This window comes from Grammomys surdaster, unplaced genomic scaffold (assembly GCF_004785775.1).
Source record: "Grammomys surdaster isolate TR1022 unplaced genomic scaffold, NIH_TR_1.0 126681, whole genome shotgun sequence".
Classification (NCBI taxonomy): domain Eukaryota; kingdom Metazoa; phylum Chordata; class Mammalia; order Rodentia; family Muridae; genus Grammomys; species Grammomys surdaster.
This window is the reverse complement of record NW_021621469.1, coordinates 12,361-19,910: the sequence shown is the minus strand read 5'-3', so window position 1 is coordinate 19,910 and position 7,550 is coordinate 12,361. Positions and strand designations below refer to the sequence as shown.

At 44.1% G+C, this 7,550-nt stretch overlaps 1 pseudogene; it reads left to right on the top strand.

The window, feature by feature from the left end:
• The first annotated feature begins 372 nt into the window (after nt 1-372).
• Nucleotides 373-6,915, top strand: LOC114615470 (annotated as a pseudogene).
• The last annotated feature ends 635 nt before the right edge of the window (nt 6,916-7,550 follow it).

Genomic DNA, 7,550 nt, shown 5'->3' with positions numbered 1-7,550 from the left:
TAGTGACCAGCTTTGATATGAGTTCACTGTTGACTTCATCTTGTCTCTGAGCCATGTTCCCTTCAGCACTGAGCGGACTATGGACAAAATCAGACCAAGATTTCAAAGCGCTTACCAAATTTTGTGCCTTGATGCTTTATTTTTTCAGCCAGAACCAGTCGCCAACCAGCACGCTTTGAATATTTGTCCAATTTCTTTCGTTCACCTATTTCATTTAGAGGTCTATCCAGCAAAGGGACATTTTTTAACTAGAAAAATGTCCTAATTCATCCGACCCCAACCACCTTGAAGACTAAAAAACCCCTAGGTCTGGATCCTGCAGAAGGCTGCTGCACAGTCAGCTGTCCTCCTGAGGCAAGTGCTGCTCTAGGGATGGAGTTGCCTTTCTGGTCCCTACAAGAGAAGCAGGCCTGGGATTTCTCCCCTGAAGTACACGAAGTCCATCCTCCTCTGCTCCTGAGCTTCTCTAAAGACCATGGTCCTTGACCTCTTCCTTTCTATCCAGTCCTGAGCATGTTCCCATCTGATGATGGTTATGACTACCAGAAACAACTGCTTACAGTTTGGATCAGTGACTTTGCGGGAATCTACACCAGGACCAACACTTGCAGGATCCAGAGCACCAAGGAGCCAGGCATTCCTGACTCCTATTAGATTTCCAGAAGGACAATGTAGTAGGAGCAGTCTTAGCAGGGCCATGGCTCAGAATCCAGGCTGGAAGACTCCAGAGCTTAACTGCCCTGGATCCAACCAATCAATCCTGGTCCCTAGGGTGCCTGTCTTTCTCATTTGAAGCTACTTAAGCAACATCTAAGCCAAACTCCTTCTCCAAACCAAACTCTAACACTATATTTTTTCAGGTCAAAGATTCACAAGGAAAAATAGTCCATATTTGTTTATTATCTAGTCCAGCTCCAGGGGATCTAAACAAAAAAATGCTTCTACTTGTTTAAATTTATACTTTACAAACTATTACAATGTCCAGAAAAGGATCATGTCTTGTATAGATAGAGTGCTAAACTATGAGTTTTAAGATAATCCCCACTCAACTTTACTACCAAAGTATTTTTAGTTATTTTTGTACTGGATACAGAAGTTCTTCAAGAATGTCTTATATTTTTTATTCTTGATAAAGTATTCAAGAAGTATTCTCCCAGGTCTTCTCTTTACAGAAGAAATTGTGGAAGGCTGTTATTCTCTCATATCTAAAATATGTTATCTGAGTCTTCCCACCTCTTATGAAATGACCAAGTGATACAAATTTTAAAAAATGTTAAAAATTCAAAGAAAAACATGCCGGTCAGTATTTCTGTACAGAGATTATTTCCTACATAGATTTCCTGAAAATTGAAGTTCATAGAACAAACTCAACACTCTAAGTAATGATACTTAAGGGTTGTCTTCACACTGACATCTGTGTGCCACTCTCTAGCCTGGCATATGACTTATTCACAGTTTAGGTCTTATGAGTATTGGAGTGAGAAGGATAACTTAAAATTCCTGGGAATATTGAAAAGGTAAAACTGCAACACATAGTCCAGGTAAGTACAAAAGTAGTCTATTGTAGTCACACCGGATGTTGACCATATTGAGCACTAGTCCCCACATCCTCAGCATGCTGTAGAGAACACAGCTGGCACTGGAGGGAAAGGGTGGGATGCAGAGTGAGAGCTATGAACTTACCAAGCATTGTGTTATGCAGGTGAAATCCCAGGAGAAAGATCAGAGCTGACTCTCCCAGATCCTGAGCACTGTTTTACAAACTGCTTCCTTTTATGCTCTAGGAATGCAGCAAGGCCTGACATTCAGACCCATCCATCATTCCTTCCTCCTCTCTTTCCTCCGCACCACCTTCCTTCCTTATTCCCTCCTTCTCAGCCTCCCTTCTTACCTTCGTTTGTTCTTCTCCCTATATAGCTCAGTCTGTTGTAGGATTATCTGTTCAAGTCAAGCTGGCCTGGAACTCAGAGGGATCCACCCGCCTGAGTGAACATTCCTAGCTCAGATCTATTTCCTACCGAGAGGTTAAACTTTCTGGAAGACCAACAACCGACCTAAGGCTTATGAATTTAAGCTCTTCCAAGACAGGAAGTACATAAAAGCCACCCTCTCAAGGCCAAGTGGCTGGGTTTTCACTGTTAGCACATAGCAGGGCCAGCAAGGCCATGGCCTTCCAACTTGACCAGTCCTGTTCTGCAGGTGAATTCACTTGTGATGCAGAAATTTGCACTGGAAATTTCTAAAAATAGAAAGAGTCTCAAGTGCCGAAATGGTGGCACAGGCCTCTAATCTCCATAATAGTAAGGTAAAGCAATTGAAATTGAGTTCAGGGCTAGCCTAGTCTATGCAGAAGGAAGAAGGGGTACATTGGGAGTTTCAGAGGGCAACTAGATTAATCTGGAGGGGAAGCATCTGGGTACATCAGTCATCATCTGTGTTGATTCAGAAGTTTTTCTCAAAGTTCTCAAGGTTGCTTCCTGTGTGCTGCTTATCTTATGCCCCAGCACACACAAGAACCAGAATGCCTGAGGACTTCCTTCAAAACAAACCACCAGTTAGCCCTGTAGCCAACAATAGGAAACAGTAGTATATCCTCATCTGTGTCCACTCCACCCTTCATCTTTTCCCTTGGGTCGTTTCAACAAGAACACAAATTTCCAGCTTTTTAACACTTTTTTAAGAAAGCTGTAAACAAACAAAAACCAGATGGCTGCAAAGACACAACTGCCCTTGTGTGTGCCTTTGCTGTCATGGGGGAACTGACAGAAGATCCCCTAATTACAAGTCTTAGCAGGCATCAGGACCCCTGGGCTTCAAACAGAGTTCTAGATGGACTTTCCACTTCTTCTTCTTCTTCTGTCCAAAAGCCCTTTGAAGCCATGCCCAGCAGCCTAGATGCCTGGGACTGTCAGAAGCAGGATCCTGGTCAGGGCAGTCTCCACCATCACAGGCCTCAAGTTCCAGCCCTTTACTTCTGAACAAGCTTGGTGAACGTTGGTCTGGCTCCTCTGTATCTTTGTGTTTGTTGACATCTCCTGGGGACACTTTTGGCTCTCTCTGATTGTCACTCTGGAATACAGAGGCATTCTTATTGGCATGTTTCAGTCTTCTGTAATATCTCAGGTATTCCAAGATTTCAAATACAGATGGAGAGGAGTATGGATCAAATCCAAAAATCCAGCTATCCTCAGAGCAGCGACTTGGATCTGTGCCAAAATAACATGGCTCAGATTTGGAACATCTTGTACTCAGGACTAGGAAGACACATGCACTGGGCAGTGCATGCTCTTCAGAATCTGATGTTTCCTTTGACAAAACTGGGACAGAACTGCATCATCTTCTTGACTTTATCCGTGGAATGCTGAGGGCAAGTCTTTGATCCTCTGATTAAGAGAAGTCTCTAGTCAGTTATATATACTTTATATTTCATGACCCCTCCCAACCATTACTCTGGGGGAAGATGTGGTTTTAACCCACAATCCTAGCATCTATTGGCATTGTCTAAGGAGGCAAGGTCCTGCCTAGTCTGGTTTTGCAAGGCTTTTGTACCAGCATCTAAGAAAAATAAGCATATCTGGGAATAGGGGAAGAGGCAGATGGATCTCTGAGCTCAAGGCCTCCCATTTGTCAGAGTCAGACCTACTTTCAGGACAGCTAGGGCTGCACAAGAAAATCTAGTCTCAAAAAATAAATCAAGCAAACAAAAAAGGAGTGAAGCTTCTCAAAATCACTGTGGAAGTAATTGTCTAGAATTAAACATTATAGGAGACTGATTAGACAAGCAATGGGGAAAGTGCTAATGGGCCAGCAAATCTATTTGTGGTGCCTGGCTTAGAGATTAGAACACAAAATATAATGATCTCTCAGTCTCTGTGTTTCTAGAAAGGGGATTTATTAGAATGACTTATGGGCTGCAGTTGATCTTATTCCACAACAGCTGGATAGAAAACAAAGTGCAAGAATCCAGAAGTTCTTAGTCCCCAAGGCTGGATGTCTCAGCTGGTCTTCAGTAGAAGCTGGAATCACAGAGAAGTAGGCGCTAGTGCCAGCAATGTAATAGACTTGCTAGCTAGGAGAGAACAAGCAGACTAAGTGAAAACTTTCTTCCTCTGTGTTCTTATATAGGACTCCAGCTGAAGGTGTGGCCCAAAGTAAAGGTGTATGTTCCAGCTTCAGTGTCTGGATTAAAGCTGAGTGTTTTCAGCTGGATGTGGTGGCTCATGCCTTTAATCGCAGTACCATGATACTGGATCAAGGGAGTGGATCTCATGCCTTTAATCACAGTACCATGATACTGGATCAAGGGAGTGGATCTCATGCCTTTAATCGCAGTACCATGATACTGGATCAAGGGAGTGGATCTCATGCCTTTAATCGCAGTACCATGATACTGGATCAAGGGAGTGGATCTCTGTGAGTAGCCTGGTTTCAAAGTGAGTTCCAGGACAGCCAGGGTATTACAGACAAAAACAACAATCACAATAACAAAGGTATATATCTTTCTTGCCCCAGATCCAGAATAAGACCTGTGTCTTTCAAACTAAAAAAAGATCTGCATTAAAGACAAGCCTTCCTTCCTCTAAGATACAGACTTCTTTCTACAAATTAATCATTAAAAAAATCCCATGCTGATGTGTCCTCCAATTTTGGATTATTCTGCTTTGGATATAATCATGTTTTGATACAATCAATTTGAATATAATCAAGACAAAAAAAAAGAATAGCCACTACTTGACTGAGCTCTTGAAAAGAAACCAATGGCTCTCAGTGCAAGAAGAGCTCTGGAGAAGACACACACACTGCTGGTTCCCTATGGGACTGACCCCAGGGGTCCCCCAGCTGGATGCAACCAGCCATGATACCAATTACATAAGCTTGGGTTGTTCTCAATCCTGCTCCTGCAGAAGAAAAATGTGTGCATTCAGCCAACCAAAGACCAGAGAAACTCAGCATTAGAGATCTTGGAAGCCCTGCCTCAGGGAATCTTCTAGCAATTAGTGAAAGTGTGGAGAGAAACTCAGGCTGAATTCTGCTAATTGCACCTTGCAGATATCCTATAGCCTAAACTGTGACCATAGGCAAAAATCAGAGTGATGTCTAGAAGTACTGCAACCAGCTAGTGTCTGCTGGTGGGGGACTTGGAGGAACACAGTCAGAGAGAAAACTAATTCTTTTTCCTTTAAAAATGTATTGCAGCAGAAATATCTCTTTTGGGTTTAAGAATTGAATTCAATTGAGGATCTTGGGTGTTTTAGGTGGCCATATCACTAACCAAGAAAACCACGCTTTCAATACAATTGACTGGATGAGAGTGTACAATACACACAGTAATCCTGAGACCCATTGGCTCCAATTAAATTTTAAAGAAAACACTTGCTTCTGGGTTAATGTTTTCCACTTTATTGTACTGCGCATGTGTGAACAGTTTTCCTGTACACATTTATGTGCGCCATGTGTGCACCTGGTATCCTTGAAGATCAGACGTCATGGCTGTTCCAGAACTGGAGTTAGAGAAAGTTGTGGGCCACCCTGTATGGGTGAGCTCTTTATTGCCAAGCTGTCTCTCCATCCCCATATGCAAAGTGTTTAGAAAGCTTCCCTAGGCCTTTACAGGATGATAGAGAATCTGGCATCCCTGAGATCTCAGCAGAGGGAGCATTCAGTCACAGGTCTCATGAAGGTCTTCAAATAAGGGAAGGGATTCTCTCCAACTTAGATTGTGTTTCTAGGCCATAGCTTCATTCTCAGGAAAGCTGTTAGGCCTCTAGTTTTATTTTGTTTTTCTTTTAAATTTATGTATGGGAAGCTCACACATGTGCATGGAAAACAACATGGATACACATATCATGGAAAAGTGAATGCTCATTTGTCCTTTTAGGTTTTTTTTGTCTTGATCTCTACAAAAACAGAGACACATGTTTAGTTTACTGATTATCTGGCTCTCTGCCTCATCCCTCCCCTGGAAGATCCTGTAGCCCAAATCCAAACACTGATGGACTTTTAAAAAAATTACTTAAGCATTTTACTAATTTATTTTGGATTTTGGAGACAGGTTTCCTCTGTGAAGTCTTTCTTGTCCTGGAACTCATTCAGTACATCAAGCTGGCCACAAACTCAGATCCAGCACCTCTAACTTGGAGTGCTAGGATTAAAGGCTAGACCCACTACTGCTGCATTCATACAAGGTTTTTATAAAGCACACATTAGGTCCTATGAAGAAATCACCACCACAACGCTAAGGTACTAGATCTAAGTGTGCTCCTCTGCCTGCACCAGTGCAGTGGCTGCTGTCCTTCAGAGGCAAGTGCTGCTCGAGAGATAGAGTCAAAATTCTGGTCCATGCAAGTGAAGCAGGCCTGGGATTCCCTGCATCCAGTGCAAGAGGTCAAGCCTCCTCTGCTCCCCTGGTCCATGGCCTCTTCCTTTCTAGCTGGTCCTTGGCTTGTTCCCATCAGGCAATGGTGGTGACTACCAGGAACAACTGCTTCTCCTTTGGATCCCTGACTTCAGGAGAATCTACCCCAGGACGGATACTTGCAGGATTCAGAGCATCTCGCAGCCCAGCATTCCTGATACTGTAAGCGCCTTCCACGAGTAACAGCTAAAGAAACCTGCAACTCTGAGAACCCAGGAGGATGCTGCAGAAGAAAAATTCACAGTGGGGATGCAGCCCGGTCCTTTTCCAGAGCGCCCCACTGTGGCAAAGAAGCACTGGACACTTAGACCAGTGGTGGGAGTTGCTAGAGTGAATTCCAGCAACAGGCCATCAGAGACTGGTGAAGTGGACTCCGGACTTGGTCAAGTTTCCTGGAGCGCATTCCTTGTCCACTAAGCTGCCTACTCCGTGGCTGCTGCCCACTGGCCTTTGGCAGCCGGGAGCCTTACAGAGCAGAAGACGCCTTTCTGACGATTTAGAGGGAGGTCTTTTTCTGACGATTTAGAGGGAGGTCTGTTCCAAAGAGGATCTGTGTGCCTAAACCTCTCTATTCCCTGCAGCGGGCTATCTCAGTGCAGCCCTTCCTTCCATAATAAACACACAGAGATTTGCCTTCGATGGTCTGTGTCATTTCTTAATTGTTTAATAAGTGATTTAAAGGGAATGTTCTGGGTACTGCCAGCCTGTTTTTGAAGGCGCTGGTGTCAGCTGAGCTCGCCTATTTTCAGGATTCATGGAAAGGCTAGGGAGGGGGAACCGCGATTTCACCTTCAATGGGAAGGCCAGTCTGGATTTAGGCTTTCGGAATTTCTGGAAGATGAGATCCAGGACGCTAGAGCTATGCCCTGCCTGCTGGCTTCTCTATAGTCATCTTTTCAGAGGTGGCCTCCGGATTTTCCTCTGGTGTGCACTCTTTGAGTGGGCAAGCAGCCAAAGATAACAGCATGATGGCTCCTCACTAGCACCATACGGGTTTGAGCTCAGCCTTGACATCCTGGAGAAGTGGTTAGTGTGACCACATTGGTAGGCGGCTAGATGGGAGCAGGAACCATGGGAGGAATTCTAGCCTGAAGGTAAAAGGGCCCATTGACCAATTGCCAATTCTGCTTGGGAG